The following is a 24,803-nucleotide window of genomic DNA, read 5'->3' as shown; positions in this document are numbered from 1 at the left end:
TGAAAGCGAAGCAATATTTATAGTTTCTTTGAGAATTATTTGAAAGTTAGTTCTACTGGTAATTACATATTTCTGGCGCATTTTTTAATGCACAAATTTGAGGAAAGGAACGATGGTATTAAGTGAATGGATTTATTATGCTTAAAAAAAAAAAAAAAAAGAAAGTTGCATCGGCCGGGAATCGAACCCGGGCCGCCCGCGTGGCAGGCGAGCATTCTACCACTGAACCACCGATGCTTCGATGTGGATTGGATCTTCAGAGCGAAAGGTGAATATTGCTCTGATTACATAATTAAAACTCCACACTCTGAATTACAGTTACAATTTGTAGTATTATAGGACTTATACTATCTATATTTTATTACCAACATCCAATATAACAGCATATACACATTTTAGAGAGGGAGAAAAAACAGGAAAACTGAACGACGCCGTTCACGCGCGTCCATTTCACTGAAACCGTATGCCAGCTGTAAACAATGACTTAAAACAATTGACGCGCTATTGCGGTAGGTGCGGGGGAGAGGAACGATGTACTAGGAACTAACGGAATACTCATTTCTATCGCGATGTAAGAAATATGGACTAAATTCTTATTTTGATCCGATTCGCCCTGGTCTACCCTGTATCTAACAATTCTACAATCTTGTTTATGCGGAAAGAATTGACCTGAATTTGTGCTACAATTTTATCTAGTTGGAGTTCCATGGTGTTTTGAATTGATGCTTTTACCTCCTCCAAGATCTGGGAAAGATTTGGTTGGGTAGTATTTGGAGTTTGAAGGATTGGTGATTTTGGGATATTTACGTTTGATTGTGGTAGCTGGTTGCCTGACAGAGAATAATGCTGTATGAAATACCTGGTTTCACCAGTCTGATCACCTGTTGTATGCGCTTCTGCTTTTGCACTATCAGCTGTTCTCTCCTTGCTGTGACTCGATCCTTTAGTTCCCGCAGTTTGGGACAGCCTCTGTACGAGGCGGGGTGGCCAAAGTTTTCGCAGTTGATACAGTAAGGGACGATTCACTTCTGCTATCGTGAGTGAGTGGTGCAAGTTTGCACTCTCCTGCGTTATGTTGTTTGTTGTAACATAATAATATATTGTAACAAATTGCATTGCATTTAAATTGACAGATATTTTTATATCAGCAATTTAGAGTTTTTATGTAAAGCTTATAGAAATAAAGGGGACGCACAAGCTTGTATAGAAATGAAGGGGATGCACAGGCATGGAGGTTATCCGGAGGTCTGGGTTAGGTCTCTGATCCTGCCAGATCGTCGATACCCATACCTTCCCTCTCGCGGACTTTCAGATAATTTGGCAATTTAAAACTCTGACAATATGAGTACACTTCCATTATTTTGCGTTTTTAGATAATTCTTATTCATCGACACCTTGACCTTGCCTCGCCGTGCTAAGTATTTGACTGAAAGCACCTTTGTGTACTTGCAGCTTATTTTGATTTCACATCTTTTTTTTATTTTGTAATTATTATTATTATCTTTTATTTTTTTTGTGATTTATTTTATTTCATGTACTTGGCGTAACTTTTTTACTTTATTGAAGTTTTTTTTTTTTTTTTTTTTTTTTTTTTTTTTTTTTTTTTTTTTTTTTTTTTTTGGAGAACTACATTACATTTCTGAAAATACCAATCTCTCCACCAAAACACCCATATAACCGACAAACCCCAAGCATTCACATTCTCAACAACTAAAATATTAAAAAAATAAATCTTGCATCGGCCGGGAATCGAACCCGGGCCGCCCGCGTGGCAGGCGAGCATTCTACCACTGAACCACCGATGCTTCTGAGAGAATTCTTTCTTATACCAAAATCTCTCACGTTACAGTGCCCTACTTTATCATTCCTCACTATCTCTTGAATACTTAGAATTCAGAATCCTACAAACTATATAATACCCGACAATTTACCCAGCTTCCTCCGGATGCGGGTTGCTAAACCAATCGCGAACTCGCGCCCATGGAAGTCTGCCCTGAAGCATCGGAGGGGAAGTCCGACGCGCCGCGTTGATTCTCCCTTCTTAATCCGACCGTCCGTCGCGCGACATTGTTTTCCTTTTTTCACGCGCGTCTACGATTACAGGATGGATCTGGGGCGTTCATTTCTCTTTTCCAAAAACACGTCGACACGGTCGCGTACACACACGCACATATTTCGCCCATGGCTGCGAGGAAGAGCCGAAAGTTTGTTAACCTTCTCGTAGTTTGTAACCTATCGCGTAGTTCTTGACTACGCAACCGCAGACCTTGCTACGCGGTTGTTCTTCGGGAAAGCCTTTTGCTCGTCCAATAATGTCGCCCGCAGCGGTTCGCTGTACGACAAAGGAATTCTTGACTTTGCTTGGCGAAAGCATTCGACGTCCGAGTTAAAAGTCTTAAAATCCTCAAACTGGTATTGCTAATCTTTTCTAGATACAGCTGAATATTCTATAGAGTATAGACAATGGTTCCATCAGCCCCGCCACCGTCCAGCGATAAGAAGCTCCGAATTGGGAGGGAGTGAAAGGGGACCCGGGGGTCGCGTTTAATCGATTCCATTAGCCGTGGGTTCGATTTGCGATTCGAGACCCGTTCCGCTGCTTTTTTCCTTCGCTCCGTGAAAGCGTTCACGTTCTGCCCCCGCTGTGCCTCACCTAAATACACGCGCGGGCAACATATGGTTCAATTATTTTCTAACGCCGCAGCTGTACTGCGGTTAGGGGCTAGTTGGCGCGCGCGCGTGTGTGCTATGTTTGGCGGATAGGTTCGAGAGTCTGCATGGAGGAGCGACGAAATGTTCCAGATGGGGAGGGACAGATAATCGAACCGTAATTTCCCTCCTGGGAGCCCGCGGCCACGCTGCCGGGAACAATGGACTAGCGTGTGCCCCTCTATGAATAAGTGATCCCCCTTCGAACGCAAAAAGTCTAGACCGACGCGGGCACAGGTGCGACGACTCCCACGGCTTCGTGGATCGCCGATTGCGCTCCTCTCGCGTAAAAACGACGACGCTTACTCCTGCGAATTTCACTCGTCATGGACGCCAGAAACGATCTAGTTGCTGCTTCAGTTGATAGAGAGCGAAGGGGGTGACTCAGGTTTCATGGTAACGGAGGAATTTGGGGAACTGGACTGCAGACGCTGGAAGAAAATTTTGGATAACGAATAGAAGTTAAAAAAATGAAGAAAGTTAATTTTTTAACTTTTATTCGTTACTCGAAATTTTATTTAAATAAAAATTTTGCTCATCTCTGGGGTGTTCTTCCCGAAGAAAGACATTTAGCTTCGCGGCTTAGTGGGGCCTGCGATAATAATAATAAATAACACGAGTCGTTGTGCTTCGGACCCTTTTCCGCGATTCCTTCGCTCCCGACCGACTTACAGAAGCGGCGACGCGTGGAACGATAAAGTGCTGCTCCATCGGGCTGCACCAGTGGTGCAGCTCCTTCGTCGATTTTCCATGACCTTTCCTCGGGGCAGGCCTGCTCGGCGCGAATAATTCATCCGTGGTAATTGTTATTGCTGTTAGCGAGGGAGAAAGCACCGTGGGTGTCCTATTTCTCCCGTGGCCTCTCGTGCCGTGGCGCGAGATGGAGGATGCGAGTCGAACGCATGGCTGTGGTGGTTGGGTTCCATTCTACTTGGCAGTGAAGCCGCGGCAAACAATGCGAGAGTGGTTTCAAAGGATCTCAAACAAGCCAGAAGCTGATTCAACTAAAATTAGATACATTCCAAAAGCAAAGATCTCAGGAACCTTTCTCAAGACGAATTACTGGTATCAAGGTGCACGATACAGCTATCCACCCTATGTTAGTCTTCGCGGTTGGCTTATACTAAATAATGTCTCGAGGTGTACCCACTCTGCTTCAATATCGCTCCTACAAAGATGAAAAAGGCAACGGGAAAACATTTCTCGCAATCAGGCGTAGTTTGGTAGCTAGAGTAGTAGCTTGAAATTTGTATTTGAAAAATAGTTATAGATAAAGAAATTCACAAAATTTTTAAATTTCTGCAAGATCCAAAAATTTACAGAAATATTGGCGAAGATATATCCTGGAGTGCGGTTCAGTTTATATCTACTAAAGGAAAAATGAATATTTTTAAATTCCAATTTCACATTTTTAATTGTATTAGTGCTAAGAATGCAATAACACCGAGGTTAAGTTTGTCCTTTTATTATTATATTTTGCTCTACCATCGCTGTGCCTTAAAGTTGCGCTTCTTGGAAAAAATTCTGCGGACGCCCTTGGTACCTATCGACATAATGCCGAAAGCCTAGTACAATCACTCCCAAACATTAACCACGTTTTTGTGCCGAGAAACGAATATGACCCCTTAATAATAATGACTTCGTTACACCACCAATTACAGAAACACGAGTTTCAAACTTTCTTTTCACCACTGTAAGGGCGATTCGCGGTAAAAAGTCGACGCCGTACTTACGAGCGGCATCGCTGAGCCTTCGAGTGGGTTAATTGCAGCGATTCAGCCCAATAAAGAAGCCAACTGGCTGTCGGTCCTCGGAAAGCACCAGACACCGAAGGATTTATATCCCGGAGCAGCTGGAAACTAGATGCGTTTGACGCTTAAATAGCCTCGTTCCGCTTCGCCTCTTGCGCAGTAAAAATTTCACAGCCTTTTCCAACGTAGGGGCGATTACGCGAGCGGTAGATCAGGATCTCGCGGTCCCGTTTCAGTCGGCGATCTTCCCCGAGACAACATCCGCGATACGCGCAGGAGCTCGCTCGGGATGATCCGCGCCGACCTACAGCAATAACAATGGTAACGACCGAGGCGTGAATCAGCCTGCCTCGATAAGATTACCAGCGTGGCAGGTGGCTTTACGCTGGCAGAAACCGGCTTGCTCGTCGTTGAATTTTAATATGCAAATGCCCTCGCGACATGGCCGCGCGGTCACGCGGCATTTTCAGCGGGTGATGAGAACCGTGGCCTCGGGTACGTTGCCCACGGAATAGTATAAACGTACGTGGATAACGTCGTGAATCGATTGGCAACTAAAAACTATTTAACTGAAAACAGTCGCTCGACGAGTCCCAAAGGTCTCTGGATCCTCTGAACGCGAGTTCTCCAAATGTGTCAAGTTAACAAGCGGCTGCGCAGCGGGAATATTTTCCCACTTTATCACCGAAATTAATGCAAATCAGGACATAATCTTGGGAGGAGCCGAGTTCAAGGGATGATAATATTTTTAATGCTAATTCAATAAAATTCATTAGGTGATTGTAAAAGTTTATTTATAATCTGGTTATTTTTAATTTATTTGTATTTCTTTTCTTTTCGCAAAGCTCTGGAATTACTTCAGTGCTGGTTACATTAACCTCTTCTTTCCTTCTTCTTTGGGGGGTGCCAGCGCCACTGACAGAAACCACAAAAATAAATTTTTTCAATTCTGCCAAAATTAATACAAATGTCAATTAAAGAACTATGTATCTTCATTCTCGTTGTCAAAACTTCAAAACTTATTTTTAAACTCAGCAAAACACTTTGAAGTTCTGATATATTTTTATAATAATATTAAAATTTATTCTAATAACACACCCAATATATTTCTTTATAATATAAATATAATAATTATTATATAATAGTGAAAAATAATGAAGTGGGTTGGGAAAGGGATTAAACAACACAGAGGAAATAGATTTTTCGAAAAACAGCAATGAAGTGTCGAAAGAGAAATATTTTGATGACAGAGGGGACAGCGAAGTCCCGAGGCGGCTGTTTGTTGTTGTTGTTTGCAGAAACGCTTGTGACAGCGTTCGCGGTTTCGCAAACACAGAGCCGCTTATCGCGCACAATTTTTATCCGCGGATCGCGAAAGGGGACCTGCCGCGGACCTTTATTTTCGCGATCCGCGAGTTTGTTTCGTAACCGACCTGGCCGACAACGGAGGCAGGTGTTCCCCGTCGGCGCCGTAACATTTATATCGAGAGAAAGAGGTCGTGCTCCAGGTGTTTGATCGCCGTTGACATGTTCGAGTAACGAGCCAGAGGGGAAACGAGGGCACTCTTGGCGCATTCGTGTCGCTCCTCGCGTATTCCATTCGACGCTGTTATCAGTTTGCAAGTGTTCGGCGACACGCGGGCTCCATTTTATTTCGCTGCAACGATCGTTAAGGAGCTACGAATAGAGTAATCGTGGGGAGAGATGCCGCACTTTATGGGGAAATAAAAATATCACATTCTATAGATCTTAGTTTAACATCTTGTGCTACAAAATTTTAATATTTGTCACCCTTAGAAATTTCAAACTAAAAATATAAGTTTTTGGAAGAGTCCGCATTTCGAAAGACTTATTTTTCCATTTAAATTTGTCAATTTTAACTTTTTATTTAAAAAGAATGAAGTAAAAGCAAAGTGAAATGAAACATAGTTTTATTTTATACAGCTATAAAATCAGAGCATTGGAGGGGTGCTGGAGCGCGGGGCAGTGTAGCAATGGGGTTTTGCCCCGGAGCATGGAACGTTTTTACTGCTCCACTTCTGCAACTTTTCTTTATTATTTGAATTTTCTTTCATTTTATAAGAGCAGATGAATGAAATGTTTTTAATAAATACCAATTCTCAATTTTTCATCATTGAACAAATATTACATCGTAGGGCCGCGCAGCCCGGTGTTAAGGAGGCACACTTTCTTTGCCCGAAAATTAAGCATTCTCTATGAATTTTTTTCTATATGAAAATGAAAAGCTTGAAAGATGGGGTTTGTTGCAAATGAAATATCACTGTTTGGAAGTATTAATAAAATTTTTATTTAAAAAAAAGCAGCTGGAGCGGGGCAGGAACGGAGCTGGAGCAAGTATTTTTATGTCGGAGCGGAGCAAAAAAATAATTGGTAGGCTCCAATCCTCTAAAAAATAACCCGGGAATGGGAATTAAAAGGAAAAGTAAGGTTGGGCACGTCTGGTTTTCAAACATAAGTCCCCAAGGAATCTCCACTAAGATTCCTTCCTTCGGTTTCGGTTTCACGAAAGCCAGCCGAATTTCTCCAATCCGCGAGACTCCGGTTTCCTATAAACGCGCGTGCACAAAGGATGGATCGGGTACAGGTTGTGGTTGTTTGCAAAATACCGATGGCTCGGCAGGCAGATGGTGGTTCGCCAGCACAAAGGCGGACCGACGCGACCGCAGGAGTCTGCTGTTATGTTTTGCTCGGCCGAAGAGGTGAAAAAGCAACGTGGACCGGGCTACAGCAGCCATTTCTGTGTTTCCACGTGTCTCCGTCCGCGAATAAGGCGGCCGGGAGATTGCTGTTGACACAGGACATTGGAATCTCAAAGTCTCCAGCTACTTTCCCTTCTTCCCGCGACCACACGGCTCGTGGTAAAACAAGGTGCCCCTTAGTTCCTTCGCCAAAGGGACATTTTCCCCGAGCACGATCGAGTAGGTAGGTATTGAATATCGATGGAGAACAGCAATACTTCGTGGCCCCCAGACCTACCCCTTTCTTCACCCGTGGGAGATGGATGGTTTGATCAAGATCAGGTCTGTATTCCATACAGGGTGGCTGCATCCATTTTGTTGCTTGATTAGATTCTAGATAATTTCATCACTGGGATATTAAACATGTTATCACTTATACCTCTTATTATTGCACTAGGGAAATATTACCTATTGCAGAAATGTGTAGCTCGCTATCTTGGTTGAAATAAGTTTGCTGTGAGAATTTGCCGTAAGTAGGTACTACGCAGGTAAATTTCAGAGCGATGCAGTATATATTTCCAGTGCCGCAGGACTCTTATCTTCTTCGCGAAAGTGATACTACTTAGGTACTTAGTAAGTACCTAATACGGTTGGTACTTAAGGTGGCACCCCATCCTGAAGCCCCTAATAAAAGAAAAAGTTGTTGATTTTTTTCTTCGTATAAATAAAAATATAGAGCTTAGATTTTACATATATTGTTTTAAAGCAATCTTTACTTTGCTAGAAAAAATTTTTTGTTTGAAAAACTGTACAAAATGGCTTCCCGGAGCACTGCAAAGAAACTGACCGACACTGCCGAGAATGACTGTATCATCTGAGAAGCGAATACAAAAAAGATATATAAACTGGAATATATTGTTTTCGATGTAGCGAAAGATTTTTTTGTTGATATTTCAATCATTCAATTTTTACAAACTTTTCAGTGCAAACTTTTGTCAGAAATTAAAGTCAATTCTTTAAAGAAAATCCTAGGCAACGTGGAAGATAATATATTCCAGTTTATATATCTCTTTTGTATTTCCTTCTCAGACGATCCAGTCATTCCCGCGAGTATGGGCCAGTTTTTTGCAGTGCTCCGGGACGCCATTTTGATCGCGGCGATTTTGTACAATTAAAAAAAAAACTTTTTCTTGCAAAATAACGATTGCTTTAAAACTATATAAAAAATCTCGAACAAAAAAATCTCTAACTTTGTCTTTTGTTAGTGGCTTCAGGGTGGGGTGCTCCCGTAAGATGTTTCGAAGACCTTGCATCCCCCAGTCGAGGGTGAAGCACAGCCCAGGCGAATGGACTTTTGCCTGAACACACAGCGGGGACAAGGAACGATCCTTTTACCTGGTGGCATTCCTGGGGTCGTCGCAACTGGACCCTGGATCGCGAAATTCCACGAGGGAGGGTGTATATTTACATAGGGCGGTTTGTTGTAGCAGGTTTCCAATTTTCGGGGGAGATCGAGTTCGCGAAGAAGCTTCCCCTGTTTTCCTTGCGCGGGTGGTGCTCGATTGATCGTCGCTGGATTATTTCTCGCTTTTCAGAGCGGTGGACACTTTCACTTGGATTTTCCACGGTGGCTACGATCAATTCTTCTGAGAACACGTTATAGTTCCTTGACTGCTGTTTTTCGTGAGCTTCTATGGAAAACTGGTGCGATCGGTGTTTTCCGTAAGAGCATTCTGAAACTTTCGATTAGATTCTATCCCACTCCTTGATTGATTGGAATACGAACGTGAATGCGCCGGAGGCTAGAGGCTGAATACTGAAAATACGGTAATGTAGAAGCTGGCTCAAGGACATTGTAGCCACGCTCGAGATTTCCATTTCTGCGAGCCCACGGCTGCATTGATTCATAAGTAATTCCTCGGGTTGCTCGGGGAATGGGCGCAGCGATGAACTTTCAAGGATTTTCCTGAATCACGATCTCCTAAGGAGTGCTTCCTCGGAATTACTGTCTTTACTTACGGCGCTCCGCCGTGTCGAGTCGTTGGAAACATATTCGTCTATGAAAATTAATTTCATCGTATTCGTACGTCTATTCAGCCTTAAGGGGGCATAATACTTCTCTGGGTTGAAACAATTTAATTTTTTTGTAGGTATTTTTTGAAAGATTCATGTGTTTAGAATATTATTCTAAAGCGATTTTCAGAAATTTGAGTATCTAAATTTAATGTCCTAATTTGTTTTTACGTTTCACATAAGCACAGAAGGCGGAATTGATGGCACTGCAATTACACACGTTTCTCGAGGGGTCAGCTTTCAGTGCCTATAGCGAGGGGAGGGAGGGTGCTTTTTTCTTATTAAAAATTCTTTTAATACTTTCAAACAGTGATTTTACATTTGCAACAAACCCCATCTTTCTAGCTTTACATTTTCATATAAAAAAAAATTCATAAAGAATGCTTAATTTTCGGGCAAAAGAATTACTTAGTACTATGCCCCCTTCAATATTACAAAACACTGTTCGCCACACTTTCGGTCATGGTAGTTTGAATTTTATGATGAAATTCTCCACGAATATTCGAGCATCACCAAAAACATTCAACTCCCTCGTAAATCGCGGATGAAAGGCTCTGGCGAGGTTCTCCAAAGACGAGAGGCTGCAGGATGTCCCGACTGGAACGTCGTCCTGGGACATGTCCCTCCCGGGGTGGCCGTGTTCGAAGACGTCTCTTCCGGTTTACGAGTGCCTTTACAGAAGTCCCACGGCTCGCAGTCACGGTGATTCGGATTTCTCCAGTGAGTCACTGCCTCCACCTACGTTTTCGAGCAGCCTGCGCCAGACTTCCTGTTTCTGCATTTACATTTTACGGCTTGCTCGCTGATACAGGGACGAGCATGGCATGCAATGCCTACGATTTCCACGAGCGGACAACGATTGTGCCGGGACGAGGTAGATTTATCACGAAGCATTCGCGTTCGCTGAACAAGTGTCGCTAAGATCCATATCTAACTTCTAATTTGCCGATATTCGTATTCTGCTTGCGCTATCTTCAGCCTGATACGAAGGTACAGAGGTATAAAGGCCGTCGCGCATTTTGCAGCGAAGCGAGGCGATGAAATTTATAATAATTAATAATAATTAATTAATTATCGTTGCGCTTCAGTCCCCAATTTTGTTTATAAACTTTTCTTTTATAAAGTTTCGAGAAAAACGCGTTTAAAGTTTCTGGGCAAAGGCGACGCTATAGGTTGCCAGTTGACGTTTTTAGCTGCCAAATCTACAATTTTTCGAATTTTACTATCAGCCAAGCGGCATTTTATTCAGAAAATATAGTACTTTCGGAAAATGCAATAAAAAAAAAAACGATTTTTCGACCGCCTATTTTATCGCCAAAGAGGACGCACGGGTTCGTTAAATTCTCTGGAAGCAATTCGTTTTATGATCCCCCGGCACACGTATGTACTTTCGCCGCGAGTTTGCTCACACTGTTCCGCGATACGCGGGGGAAGGGGCGAGAGGAATAAGGAACGGATAGGGTAGATGAGCCAGATACAGGGAAAGTTTACGAGCGAGCCGGGAAGATTACGAGGGGGATAGATTAGTTTTCCCAACTGCGCGCCGCGGAAAGGGTTTACGATTGAATTCCGATGGAACTAGCACAGCGGGGGGTCGTTAGATTGGGTGCAGCGGAAAGGTAACGAGGCGGGAACAGCCAAGTGAGCGACGAACGCGATCCGACAACATCTTTCCTTTTTAACACCCAGAGTGGCGCAGACTTTTGAAAATTGCGTAGAAAGCGATCTGATTACTTTGTTACTAGGATCTTACACAATATTGTCGATGCATTCTACACAAATATTGTGGGATCGAGAACTAGTGACGTTAGTTAGACGACTGGCCAGTTGGGTAGACCGGGGTCGATTGTAACACTTTCTCCGCTTCTCACTTTTTTATTAATAACCTGGATATTACTTGGCATACAGTGAAATTGTTGTGTCTCAACAATGCCAGATAAGTAAGTAACGTTTTCGTATAAAAACTTTTGTTGTAACTGTAATAGTTCTTGCGCAATCGTATTTCAAAGTCAAAGTGTTACCTACTACCGCCCCCGGTCTACCCTACCCGCCAGATCGTGGGTTTTAGTTCCGTTACCCGGAGCCATTTGTTCCGCGGATCCCACACATAGGAAGTACAAAACCTATCCCTACAGTATCGACCTGAAGACGCGCTCGAAACCCTCGCACGGGGTGCAAACCCCTCAGCGTGAAAACACGCCTACGAGTGAGAAGAGTGTTCTTTGCTTACTGAAAATGTGATGAATTATTGCGCAATGGAGTATGCTTCCAAATCTAACAATACCTGGTCCTAGCTTCGAGTGTTTCGTAATCAGAAATTGTCTGCATCCAGACATTCTTAGACCGTCCTTCCCCGAACCGCCCGCTTGCCCCCCTGCCCATTATCCCTGTTTTCATCCTGACGTATCACCGTGATTCGACAAGGAAGGGGGTTCTCGGTGCGCGAGCAACTGCGAGCACTGTTCCCGGGGTCTCGAACGGGGCGAATCGGTGGGCACGGACGAGGGAAAGAGAGGAAATGGGCCATTCGACGGAGCTGAAAAGGAATTCGATTGTGTCCGAACAATGCGTTCCGTTCCAGTGGAACGGTTGCTATCTGGATACGCGTGAAACCGAGGCCTCGCCATTGTTCCAGCGCTCACCTAGCTCGTCCCTGACAAATAACTCGCGCGTAGTGGAAAGTAGTGAGAAGACCTGACTCACCTGACACTCTCCACTAAACCGGAGTCGGTATAAGGCCCATTAGTTCCCCGACTAATAACAGAATCTACACAGCAAAGGGTGAGTTCAGAAGATTCTATGTAAAAAAATGACATAAAAATCATCTGGAAACATTTAGATTCTCCAGACTCACTTTAATTCAATGGAATAATAAAGACTAATATTAATCTACATTAAGCAAAGGAAAAAATCATCCTCTTCAACTTCTTCTTCAGCACGAGGTGAGCCTGGTTGAGGAGAAAGTTTAGGATCTTTCTGCATCTTGGATGGAAGTTCTTAAGAGCTGCGATATTTCTCTAGTCTGGATAAATGGAATTTAATTATCAAAATGGCAGTTCTAATTTCATTTTATCTCTCAGTTTGGATTTTATGCAATGCACTCAGCTGAGTACTCTTTCTATTTCAGCATTTGAATGCAGAAATATTAATGCAGAAGTCCCGCATTGTACTAATTTCTTCAAATGGATTTCAACCGGAGGCATCTTTAAATTGAAGAACTACTTTCCAGAAGGAATCTGCATCTCTTTGGTTATTCCAATCAATTAAATTTGCTTCTCATATTTGGTATGCAACCTTAGCTAAAAACATCCATAATTTTAGTAAAACCATCTAGATTTCAATCCGATATTTGAGTTGGATGTAAAACAGTCAAATTGTCGACACTGGCAAACGTCGTTCAGCGGCACTTGCTCCCTTTGCCTGCCATGGATGGATGTTTTATTGCACAGCGTTCATTCATTAGCGAGGGATGACCGGGGTGTATGGGCGGATCCGGTGGATGAAGTTTGAGTTGCAATCTTGCGAATAGCGTATCCGTGAGAATAGAAAGAAGGGAATCGTTTCGCTCGCGCGGTTCACTGGCCGAGCCGCATCCCCGCGGAGCTCGTCCTTCTTTATCTCTCGATTTGCCCCGATGAATTCTCGGTAAACTGACTGGGCTTGGCGGAAGGGCGAAGGAAACGAACCGGATTCTCAATCGGATCGAAGCTCGTTGAACGATGCCCGCTCTCATCACTGCTCCTCTTTCTCTCCTCCGCCTCGTTTTTCCTCGCCGCTCCACTGCGATCCTCGAAAATTGATGGCTGAAAAGCCCTTCTTCCCGCGGCTTGTCGATCCCCCTCCGCGTTCTGAATTCCTCGTGGCGGAGGCGAGCCCCGCGGCCTCCATCGAACGGGCGAATCTTGAAGAGCGAGAACTCGTCGATTCAATCACTCAGGCGACTCGTCGATTTAATCATTTCGCCCCTTTAAGGCTGGCAACTGCCGTTATTTGTGGCTCGGGTCGCATGGGAGATGTGGACTCAGCCTCGACGAGATTGCGCGGAGATTCTACACCGATAAATGTGGCTTGAAAGTGAATTCGCTTGATCGTGGATTATTCATCCCTGACGCCGAAAATGTCGACCGCATCGAAGCAGGCTTCTTTGGGAGATCTTACGTCATCTTCTGATCATATATACGTACAATAACTGTCACTGAAGCGAATATTTGAATATTCGTGGTCATCTGACAGCTTCATAAAGTATCGTAATACTGCGACGCATCGTTGTCTGCACAGTTTCCTAGGGAGCTGTAGTCCGCGTTCAGGAAGCGTCACGCGCGATACCGTCCGGAAATTTCATTCAACGGGGAAAACTGTTAATTGAGTTTGGCTAATAGGCGTGCACGAGGTATATAACGAGCAACCCTGCGTCTAAACACACCACGTGCACACGCTGGCGCAGATCGCGAGACTTTTACAGCCCGCGAAGTTAATAAGCTCGTGCAATACGGCTGATATCGGAGGCGAGTCGCTTAGTCTTAGAAGGAACCAGGTTTCTTCGCGCTGAAAATCTACCCACTATTATTTCACACGTAACTTAACTAATACAAGTCATTTTTAACCGACTTCAAAAAGGAGGAGGCTTTAGATTCGACCCGTATATATTTTTTTATTTTTTTTAACTTTGTCCCCGTATAACTCCTCAGCATATGGACCAACTTTTTTTTATTCGAAAGAGGACGATGCCCCGGTTGACTCATCCTAGACTGCATCAATATTGACCCAACATTTTGCCAGTTCTGGTTAATAATAATGACTATTGCCACCTAATTATTATTACTTTATGTGCGTACGCGCATATTTCCTCAGCATGTTGCGTCAACTAAAAAGTTAAAAATAATTTTTTTTTTAAAAATTAAAACCGACTTCAAAATAATAAAAATGCATTAAAAACTAAAAAATAATTTTCTCCCTTAATTCGTATCAAGCAAAATAACGATAGTAATGTAATTTTAATATTCTTCATGGAAAGCCAAAGCAGTGTACATAATATTACGCGTTTTGTTTTTTACTTTCTATACTCAAACATTGATTAAAGTATTATTCATCTTAAAATTCCACGTGTGCGTTGAGTTTTAGCATGGATTCACTTCAATCTAAGAACTATTCATCTACACCTCGAGCTATAGTTCCCTCATGGTCCCTCCTTTCCTCGATTTTCCCGCTGAAAACCTGCCGGTTGTCCACGGTGTCCTGAAATCCTCCCCCGCCCCCGAATAATTAGAGAAAGAGAGCGGAGGAGGCGGCGGAAAGTCGTAAGGACCCGGACAAAGAGTCACGAAGCGAGTTCGGGGATAGGGACACGGGTGAGGATGTGGGGGGGGGGGCTGAAAAAAAGAAAGAAAGCGGGACGCCGGTAGCGTTGGGGGAGGAAAGAAGAGAAAGCGCGGCGCGTACTCGTATTGAGATGTATCCCTGTATCTGTACCCCTATAGAGAAGGCCCGCTCGTCGCCATGGCGACCGTATCGATCCCCACGGCCGCAGAGATATGTACGAAACGATTCACAGTTAGCGAATTCTATCCCCGGGGCGTTAATGCGAGTAGGCTGCCGAGTTGCGAACTCCCAGGCTACGGGAACGAGACTGTGCAGCCATGCCACCGTAGTTTCTGCGACTGTTGCACCCTTGTTGCGGCAACCCGTAGACGCGGGGCTCGCCCGGCCTCTCGCTGCTCGGGGAGACGGGCGACTGGGCTGGTGGTCTGTCTTTGGAACGTCGGGCGCATCTTGCGATGGATGGGTCCTACGCGATGGAGCACACGCGCCAGTTGTCCTAGCCCCATTTGGTATCTTTAAATAATTAGAATTAGATTAGGGACGGTTGGAATAGCAGAGGGACGACCTAAGGTCTTCTAGTCGTGGGATAAAGCCCATTAATGAACGCGTTATTATGTAGAGGAGAGCGGGGACAAACGTAACGGTATTTTGAAAGGAACACACAGCTTTACACAGTTACATATGTATAGTGTTTCTTTTATTGTACTGAGTGACGCTGAGCAGTAACACAAATCGTATACTGTGGGCAAGCTAAAATTGTTAAGTAAGTTTATAAGTTTAAAATTGTAAGTTTCTCCTATTTTTTTTTTGTTAATATTCACAGTTAAACTATAGATATTAAACCAATTATTTGCTAGAGCATTCTTAGATAATGTCTTTAGAACTTCGTCTACTTGATTTCAACAAGTCTTGTACAGTTTTATTCTGAAAAATATGGCTGGGGACAAAAGTAACACGTCACTATGGAGACGAAAGCAACATGTTACTTGGGCGAGCAAAATAGGTGATCGTAATTTACGCTACGTATGTCGTAATTTTAATTCGGTGAATGTAAAATTTAATACCTATCATTCAACTAAATACACAATACTAACGAAATGTCCGAAGCTGGTTATGCTTTCTTATAGCTTCTACCTTTCGTTATTTAAAATTTATTTGTTTTTATCGTTAATTAAAATATGTGTATTTAAATGGTTTTTTTCTATCGTTTTTTTTATAATAAGAAATCCCATTTTGCGTTAGAAGTGTTTTACTTAATTCTCCTGAAAATAATTAGTGTTACTTTCGCCCCCATCGTATGTTACTTTCGTCCTACCCCTGCAGGATAAAAGTAACAATGACAGTTACTGCGGAAAACTGCCATAACTCTTTGACTACTTATCACGTAAGTCTGAATCTGGGCTCAAGTGATAGACCAAGAAACGTACTATCTGAAGGCATAATTGTCATTTTTATACCTATAAAAGGTAATTGTAGGCTAGGCAAATGTAAAAAATGTTACTTTTGTCCCCGCTCTCGCCTACTCCGCTACTTAACTTCTGAGAACGATAATTGAACTGGCCGGGGGACTAGAATATCGGAGTAATGTCTGCTAGCAAGCCACGTCTCGTCAAGGATGCGTCACGGCGCGCTCGTGCATTCCGCTCCGAGTATTCCGCTCTTCCAGATAAGCAGAAATCAGGCTGATGACTGGCTGCATGGTCCTCTGGAGCTCCCACCTTGACTTTACAAGACCCTCCGGCTTCGATCGAAGTCGTTAGACGGACATTATACGGCGACACTTCGTTGGCAAGACTTCGGCGGAAATATTCCGAAATCCCATTCGTGATCGGGGGTAGCTGGCTGTGGTTAAAGGGAAGACTGTTGCGCCGACCGGGGAGAAGGGTGTGGGAGTGTGGAGCAGGAGGACACCTGGACATTGATCAGAGATAATCGCGCTTGTTTACAATCAGCGGATCGATCTTTCCTGCTGGAAGCACAGACTTCAATTCTGTGTGTTCGGAGTTGCTTTCAACCCTAGGGGGCTATATTCGTTCGGTTAGCTTTTGTAGCCACTGGATGCTCGCCTTAAACAACCCTACTCTCTAAAACATAATTTGCCACTTCTCTATTCCAATCAGCCAGATCAGCCTCCGATACATACTATGCCTATAAATTCTAATTGTAAGAAATAATTCTTCCCAGTGGAACCGTTTTACTCCACCAGCCGTGCACAGTTTAAACTGTTTCTTTTTGCGCTGCAGTAAATCTTCGTCGAAAGGTTGCATCGGGACGGGCGACGTGGAACGCCAAGAAATTTGCATTTTAATTTCGGGAATACACAGGGGACGCGGAGGAACGCTATACCAATCGCCACAAAGTACGAATGGATTGGTTCCCATGGGAGTCGAGGGGTGGCTCCCAATGGGCCGTTGCTCCGCCATAGGAAGAGAGAGGAAGCGCGGTTAAATGTACCGATGTTCCCAGCATTTCCACGTCCCCTCTTTGTCTCGATCACACAAGAACTTCGTAATCATCGGGACGAACTGACGTCCACGATTAATCGTCTGGGTTAGTCCCTACGTACGCGCGCACTCGCTCGATCTCTGCGATCGGTTCACGGAGGGCAGTGATTAACGCAGCATTGAAAAGCGCTACGATAACGCGTAATCCTGCACCGAAATGGCAACCTGCGATTCCGCCGGGGTACTTAAGCTGCCGTTAGAACAGTTTCGCAGAAGTTGCAGGAGCAATGTTGAAGAATTCATTTTCCTTTCATCCCGGAGGAATAAATTCGCGCAGAGGTAGAGGAATGATTAGCTGCAAAAGGTACCAAACAAGTGGGAAGAGTACTTTCTGCGCCGATGACGTTCTCAGCGCTAATTGCAGATCGTTGAGCGATTTTCTCGCGACGACGGGACAAAGGAATGGCTTGTTCCGGCCAGTCGCCGGAGGAAAAAGAAACTGGCGAGGCGAGAAACCGTGGAATTAAGTTGCGAGAGAGGCTTGACAGCTGCGACAGCTGATCGCGTTCGGCTGTACGTATATACCGGAGTTCGATTCGTTCGCCTCAGCTGGCCGCCGTGCCAAGGCCAATCCCGTTGCCCCAGGTGCAAAACGCCTCGATTACGGCCGCAGACGAAACAAACGCTGCGGTAGCTCCTTTCACCCTTTCTTCGGCCCTTGACTACGCCTATCCATTTACGAAATAATAAACGTCTGGTCGCTCGGCTTTGGTACTCTTACTCCTGGACGAGCTCTCGGGATGGAAATCGTTGGGAGACGCAGGATTTTCTGATTACTGAATCTTCCTCGGCAGACGTAGCGGAAACCTGTCCAAAACCGTATACCGAAGGTTCTAGGTCCATAACTTTTTAAATTATAAAACAAATTGGGTAATGAAAATAGCATTTATTACTCTTTTATTATTTTTAATGCTTTTTCTACTTATTTATCATTATTTTCTACTTGTTTTTGTGTGTGAGTAAAAATACAGGTATTCTCGATAAAGGTGAATATTTCCAGATTATACTCAATTAGTTTAATGGAAAATTTACAGGCTAAAATGCAAAATTGCAGATAATGTATGTAGAATAAAAAGTAGGAAGCATTAGAAAGTGCTGCAATATTTAGTTTTTCCGGTACTTTGATAAATACATTAATAGAATTTAAGGGCAACTTTTGGTGGCTCTTGCAGGTTATTCAAATTCGGCTATTTCCTTTTAAAAAAAATCAATTTCTCGTTAAATCCGCTACTGCGACTCTGATATGTACATATAAATTGGTATCGAGTATTGAAAAATCTCTAGAAGCCTCCAGTTTTGGATTTCAACCTCCACGTCCCTGCAAGATTTTTGAGATCTCGAATCAAGGATTTCGAGCTCCACTCTCCCAACATCCACCGTGGAGCGTGATGGAGCGAGAAGATAAGTTGCGAGTTCGTGCTCGGCTTCAGCATCAAGTTGGCCGTATCTTGGCCAAGTGGAGGGCCAGTCCGGCTTGCGGTTGTATCATTTTGTGAGAGATGATTATCTCGCTGCTGTAGGGTGGACGAACCCGCAGGATCCCCGTTCTGTATCTAAATAACAGACGGAGGAGGGTAGCAGCCTCGGCTGACAAAGGGTCAGCGTGGAGGGATGAACTGTTCGTGACTTGGAAGCATTTCCACCTCGGTGGTTAAAGAATGGACATTTCTGTTTAACTCGGACGCGAATGGAGAAATTGATGTTGCAATGAGAGATAGAAGAATCTCCTTTCGCGAACTCCCGATGCATTCGCAGTCTGTTATCGGTGCCAACCACGTAATTAGTCGCAGCTGGGGTATAATGGACATTGGCTACGCGGCTGGTAAATATATTAAGACGCGCAGACTGAGACGGGCGACAGGTTGCTTCCGCTCTACGAGGAATGCTGTTCACGTTGCTGTCTTCGCCGTTCCCGGTCGAAAGCATTTTCTCGAATAGACGTTAGGACGACAATGACCTTGCGATTCGCTCAATGGCGGACGTCCGTCGGGGAATGGAAGTGCTCGATGCAACTCTAGACTGAGTGGCAGACAAAGTAATGAGTTGATTTCTGTTGTTACACAAGCGTTCCTGCGTCCACGGACTCTGGAGTACTTGCCGGAACAGCCATCGACTTTCAGAGAATCCTCTATTTTATCTTTAGCAGCTGGGTTCACCATCCATTTTATCTTAGACTCGGGAATATTGGCGACGGCGGAGGTAGGGAAGTTGAAATATTGGATATTTGTCGAATAGTATTCGAATATTATGGCGTGAATTATAAGTTCTTTAGGTTCATTTTTTTACAAGCTTTTATTGAGTTTCAGCTGAGTTCGTTAGTTTGTCAGGGTGAACTCTTGTAAGTTAATTTTGACCCATTTCAACATATCCGATCGGCTAGAAAAATTGAGCAACCGGAGTATTCGAATATTCGAATACCGAAAAATTCGACAAATAGTCCCAGCCCTAGTCTGATGTCAGGCAGAATTTGGTTGCAAACTTGGCTCCACCTGACGTGGGATTTCGAGGAGGATTTGGTTCCTCCATTCCTCCCAGCTCCACAAAGGCCTCTCGGGTGCCTGACCTGGTCTCGGAACCGGTGTTTTCGCAAACACTCGATTTAAAGGAACCAACGCGACGGAGAGCAAAAAGTGCAACGTTGGTTCTCGCCCCTCGAGCTTCCAAGGCTCGACCTTTTCCACCGTGGACGTGCCGAGGTAGTGCACCTCGAAGGCCGCGCAAGATGACTGACCATCTTTTCTTTCTTCTTTCGTTTGCTCGCCGTCTCCTCGTCCCTTGGACTTCTGCCTGTTGTTCGTCGAATGTTTACGCGGACTCTGCGATGACTGTACGCTTCGGGGCTCCATGAAGGCTTACTAAAACCTGGCTCACGTTCGTGTTTGAGCAGCAAATATTATTGCACTATTAATCAGGGATATTTATCCGAATACGTTTAGAAATATTCCAAGCTTCGTGGTTAAAGAAACTTCTTCGTAAACTCTAACCCCTCTAACTCAATGTGGCTGACAAAGCAGCGCGTGGTTACAAATCCACGTATTTTAGAGCTCCTTTCTGAATTCGCGCAAAGTTGATTAACCGAGGCATGCTTTGCGCTCAATCAAAGGCCCCGTAGGATTCCCAGGGAGAGAGAGCGGAGTCGAAACAAACGCAAAGGGCGGCGGGGCAAGCTGAAAGGGAGCTTCCTCGTCCGTGAGTAGCTTATCCTAAACGAATGGCCCCAGCCTAGCCGCCGCGAAACTTTGTCACGACTCGCCGTTTGCGCGCTAATTTCTTATCATCGTCCTTCTTTTTATCATCTTCCTGCCTTTGGTTTCTAGCGGCCGCTTTCACGCGGCCGGAGCTTTCACGCTCTTTGCGCTTTCACGCTCGAAAGCCAGCGACAGCGAGAAAGAGCTCTCCCGGAACGGGAATCACAGGGCAGGGAGTTTTTCCACTCTCCCGTTCGCCGGAGATCGGACGAAATCAAGCGCGCCGTGGAGCCGGCCCCGCGACTTTTAGCAAATTAAAGATGGACGCGGCCGAACGAGGGTTTTTATCGAGCCTGGCCGCTGGCTAGGGGATGAACCTCCGATCGATGGACTAGGGAGCGGAGGAAAAACCGTGGATTGTACCGTCCCGAAGAAATCTGCTCCCTTGATTCCTTCTTGTCGATTTCTGAAACCTAAAACGCCCTAGACATCGGGCCTGAAGTATCTCGCGACGAACCTGCTGGGTAAAATATGAAGCAGTATTATACGAGAAAGTTGTCCCCAGGAGAAGAGGCTTCGGCGCGAGGTTCCCTCCGATCGATCAACGACACCGCGCGCTCTCCTCGTGGTAAATTCAACGAAACAACCGCGATGACCTAAAACGGCCAGCCCTCGCCGACCCTGGCCGTGTTTCCCGGCGATCTCGTAGGATCGGTAATGGATACGCTTTCCAGCCGACTAACAGGGTTACCCGTTGCCTTCCCAGGCAACCATCGATCCGTCTACAATAGTCTACATCAATGGAACCCACGGACGTGCCGCGGCCCCGCTGACGAGGCGATACTAATGGCGTCGGGCTGAATGGCTGGCGAACGCGCCACCTTCGTTATTGGGGAAACACGTTTCATAATTAAGCGTAACAGCGTCTGCGAAATTGGCGCGGAAGTTGGCACGCGACAGTGAAAATCGGGGGAGGGCTGCGGTCGTTAATAAATTGCAACTCGATTGTCCACCAACCAGTGAAAGTCACCACATTTATGCTGTAAACGTTAAGTTTTTATATGCAACAAATAGTTCTTCACTGTTTCTTTGTGCTGTATAAAAATCATATTTAGGTATATTTCTTTCAGAAATTTGTCAGAAATAATATTTCGAATCTTATGTACCACTGCATTTTTAAATCTGTTCTCTCGAGTACGCTAAAAGTGGCCACACGATATTTACGCACTAAGCCATGGATTTGTAACATTTTGTTATAGTATAGGTAATACGAAAATTAACATTTTTAATTTGCTTTGAGGGGGCGAGGTAGACGAAAAATCGATTTCTTATTGCATTTTTCGAAAGTACTATCTTTTCTTAATAAAATGCCGCTTGGTTTATATTAAAATTCGCAAAATTGTTGATTTGGCAGCTAAAAAGGTGAAGCGGAAACTTACAGCGTCGCCTTTGAATAGAAACTTTAACGCGTTTCTCTCGAATCTTTTTTTCTCGTAGTTCTCGCTTAGTTGCGAGTGAATGGAGGTTCAGATCGACTTGAAAAAATTATACGATGTGCGAAACACGTGCCATTCCTCGCGCAACTTATGATAGAGTCCGTAAAAATTCAAGATTTTCATAAAAAATTAAAATGTCGCGGATTTTTAGTAACCCAAAAACACGTTTGATTTTCCCTTGAAATAATCGCCGTTTTTTCGGCCACCAATTTAATATTAGTTGCGCGGGAAACTACGGATGTAACAAACAAGAATCACACCTTGAAATTGGATTACGTCACTTTTTAAGACCACTATTACAGCAAAACCACAGAAGAACGTTAAAATGTGTATCAGTCAGTACCGTCATTTTTAAACCACATGTATATTTCAATATAATGCATTGCAAAAACCCCTGCCTTGTAGGTGCGATAGATTCTTCAGAATTAATTTCCAAATATCACCTTCAAAAATGAGTGTCTAGACGGTAATACCCCCTTAAAAAGAACGTGTTTCTATCACGGAATAAAACTGCCTACTTACTCTCTTAAGTATGCTATTATATCACTGCATCTTTTGTGATTGTGGTACAAATGTTAAATTTTTTGTCCTTTTCCTTCTTTAATACGTGTTAATTAACTATGAATGTGTACCGCATTCGATATTGTATCAAAATTTCATCACTCGCAACATCCTCCAATTTATTCTCCACTCGATCTTAGTAACCAACTTCCTCGCCACCAGAAACAACCCCATCCCTTTCGCGTATCTGGAGCACCGCCAAGGGGAAAGGTCGCGGCGCCTCTCGAAATTAGCGCTGAACGCACCAACACCTTCCACTAATTGCAATACTTTCGGTGTTTAAGCCGGTATTTTATCACCCATTTTCTAACGCGTTTTTTTAGCACTTCTCTCATGTAAAATGAGAGCAGAGGGTCTTCGTTTCGAATGCTTTCGTACCAGAAAAGACTCTACTTCCTCAGGGGATAGCGCACAATGGTGTGGAGTGTTTAAGTTACAGCGCCGTGTTAATTCCAGCGACGGAATGTAGCCCGAAGTTTACACGAGCTTCGCCAAGACGCGTATTAATTAGCGTGTAGTAAGGAATTAAACGTTTTAACCTACTAGCTCGGGATACCTTCTCTGGACCTAAGATCCGCCGAGGAGATGCGCGTTAATTCGCTTAAGGGGGTACTGTAGCGTAGATGGCAGAAAAAATTTGTTTTTTGCTTTATCTCGTAGTTTGTGACGTGACAAATTTTTCTGCAAAGCGACTTTTTGATATTCGAAATATTAGCAGAGATGTAGAGGTCCAAAGGTGGTGCCTCTCGTACGGCACTAGTACACGTTCGTAACATAACTGGCTATGGTTGAAAGCTCGGGTGAGTCTCTATTTTGTACAAGATTAATATTACAGGAGGAAAACAGACACATTTTTAGTGAAAATTGACAGTTTTACTAAAAATGCTGCAGAAGGCCTCCGTGGTTCCAACCATAGTTTTTCCATTTCAAATGGCTAGAACAGTTCCCGCACTAACGCCCATCGGAGAAGATTTTTTTTGCAGAAGCTTGCGCCACTAACTATATCTATGTATATATGCCATGAAAAAACTCAGAAAAATTCTGAGTGTTACTTCAAATATACCTTAATATGCAGGCAGAACGGAAGATAGTATAAACTTATAGTTTTTGTTAAATAAATTGCCGAAAGTGGCGTTGAAAAACGGGCAGTTACAGTAGAGTACCCTCTTAAGGTCGCCGAAGTACAGGGTGTGCAATATTTGATGGCCGCTTCTCCTGAAAGATCGTCAAATATTCCAGGCTTGTGGCTGAACCGATTCAACCGCGCGGAATTGCGCGAGGAAGAGGGCTCCCGATAATTCTTCAAAGCGGGGGCGCAAGCCGGTAGCGAAAAATCCGCGGTATGAAAGAGAATTCGTGGAGCGATCCGCGAAATGAAATTCTGTTGACGAAGTTGTGACGCGAATTACATCCTCCCTCGGCGAGGACACGCGCGGCTTCCGGTTCCTGCCCGTCGAATCCAAGAACTCGTGGCTTAATCCGCCAAACGACGCGGAGCTTTGTGTCCCGACCCCTCCCCCCTTGTTTTCCAAGCCCACCCCCCTCTGGACCACCTTCGAGCGCCGCGGACCTGGATCCCGCGAGATTTTATTTTCAGATTACCTCGGGCCCGCAATCCCCGCTCGAAATCGCAGCCATTTCCCACGCAAACGAGCCATTATGCAGGCAAAGCCGGCGTGTAAGCACTTTATATTTCAACCGGCTGCTCCGCCATTCGAAACGCCACAGGGATCAGTCTTCTTACGATTTCCCCTCGGTAGATGCGAGCTCTGGCTTTTCTCGAGGCCGCGAGCGTGTGGTCGATGACTGCTGGAAGCTTCAACTGGAAAGCTAAGTCGGCTGTATTTTCATTGGTGATAAATCGTATTAGCGAGGGAGGAGCTTTCTGCTTTGTAACAGAAATCGATTATTCCAGAGGTGCAGTCTTAATGGTTGACAATCAGAGTTGGGCATTATTCGAATAACCGTAACTCGTGCCATGCATAACCCTTATTCACTGCTTTGAATAAAACTTTCCTGAAATAAATATTTTCTGGAATATATATAAATTTCTTCGGAATAAATATTTCCGCAAATAACAATTTCCTCGAATAACAATTTCCTCGAATAAATATTTCCTCGAATAAATATTTCTTCGAATAAAAAATTCCTGGAATAAAAATTCCTGGAATAAAAATTTCTTCGAATACAAATTTCCTAGAAAAGAAATTTCGTCGTATACAAATTTCTTGGGAATAAAAATTTATTAGGAACACTGGAGTGTTTTCTAATTAGATTGTACTTCTTACTTAAGTAGTCGCACATGTGCCATACTCGTGAGTAATAAATCCGTACTAATAATAATAACAGTAATAATAATAATAATTTTAAGTAGAGAGCAATGTGGCACTTTTCCCTCAGGCAAATGGTTGGGCCCATTGTTCGAGGACGAGCAGGGGCGTAGACGATGACAAACGGAGGGTTGATGGCTCGACTAAAAGAGATTAGATGGAGGGTGCAGGGA

At 44.1% G+C, this 24,803-nt stretch overlaps 1 protein-coding gene and 2 non-coding genes across 3 annotated transcripts in view; 1 reads left to right on the top strand and 2 right to left on the bottom strand.

The window, feature by feature from the left end:
* The window catches only part of Dora (zinc finger SWIM domain-containing dorado), a 79,280-nt gene that overhangs the window by 21,014 nt on the left and 33,463 nt on the right, over positions 1-24,803 (top strand). The window lies entirely within an intron of this gene.
* Positions 167-237, bottom strand: Trnag-gcc (transfer RNA glycine (anticodon GCC)). Its single transcript has one exon. It is a non-coding gene; the product is annotated as a tRNA-Gly (tRNA).
* Trnag-gcc (transfer RNA glycine (anticodon GCC)) lies at positions 1,735-1,805 on the bottom strand. The gene has a single exon. It is a non-coding gene; the product is annotated as a tRNA-Gly (tRNA).

The sequence above is a fragment of the Andrena cerasifolii genome, chromosome 7 (assembly GCF_050908995.1).
Source record: "Andrena cerasifolii isolate SP2316 chromosome 7, iyAndCera1_principal, whole genome shotgun sequence".
Taxonomy (NCBI): domain Eukaryota; kingdom Metazoa; phylum Arthropoda; class Insecta; order Hymenoptera; family Andrenidae; genus Andrena; species Andrena cerasifolii.
The sequence above is the reverse complement of the archived record's forward strand: the minus strand, read 5'-3'. Positions and strand labels throughout refer to the sequence as shown.